The sequence below is a fragment of the Penaeus monodon genome, chromosome 37, assembly GCF_015228065.2.
Source record: "Penaeus monodon isolate SGIC_2016 chromosome 37, NSTDA_Pmon_1, whole genome shotgun sequence".
NCBI classification, from domain to species: domain Eukaryota; kingdom Metazoa; phylum Arthropoda; class Malacostraca; order Decapoda; family Penaeidae; genus Penaeus; species Penaeus monodon.
The window spans coordinates 33,844,668-33,845,571 of NC_051422.1; positions in this window are offsets into that span (position 1 = coordinate 33,844,668).

The window sequence follows — 904 nt, forward strand, 5'->3', positions numbered from 1 at the left end:
TAAATGAATGATGAAAAAAAATCAGAGTGATAAACTAAGAGAACGAGAGAGAGAGAGAGAGAGAGAGAGAGAGAGAGAGAGAGAGATTACGAGTAAGAAGCGAAAGACAAGGTAAGGTAAGAGGAGGAAAAAATGGAACAAGAGAAAAAGATATAGCGAGAGAAATAGAGAATTAGGGTGAGGGAGTGAGAGGGACACGGAACAAGAGATAGGAGAGCACAAAAGGAGAGAGAAAGAGAGAGATTAAGGAACGATAGAAGGCAAGGGCGGGCGAGGCGCCCTTCGCAACGCAAGAATGCGCCGGGAATGAAAAACTGTTATCGATTCTGTCTCTCTATTGACTGTCCTGGCGACCTCCATCGGCTAAATTCTCATCCACTTTGCGCCTCATCCTCCCCCCCCCGCGACTCCCCTCCCCGTCTGCATTCCGCTTATCTTCGTCTACGTCTTCTCCCGTTTTATCTCCTGTGCGCTTATTCCTTCCTTTCGTTCAGTATTCTCTTCTCTTCTCTTACTACACTTTCCTCGGACTTTTATCTTTCATTTGTTTGTATTATCATTGTTGTTCATATTATTGCCGGTTATTTCGCGATTTTGTTGTATCTTTCCGGTCCTTTCCCAGTTCCTCGACCGTTATCGTGTTTATCGCTTTCTTTCTCCGTTACTTATTGCTTCTTTTCTTGCTCTCGTGAGGCAGGCGATGCAGCTGATTTGGGGAATCAGTTATCAATTAGGATAATGCTATAACGATGATGAAGGTGATGGTAATGGTGGCCTGTCTTTCCATTTAAAAGTAGATAGCAAAAAAAAAAAAAAAAATAAAAATAATAATAATAATAAAATAAATAAAATAAATAAAATCGACTTGGAACTCTTTTAACATGACGGGGAAAATTCCTGGGGA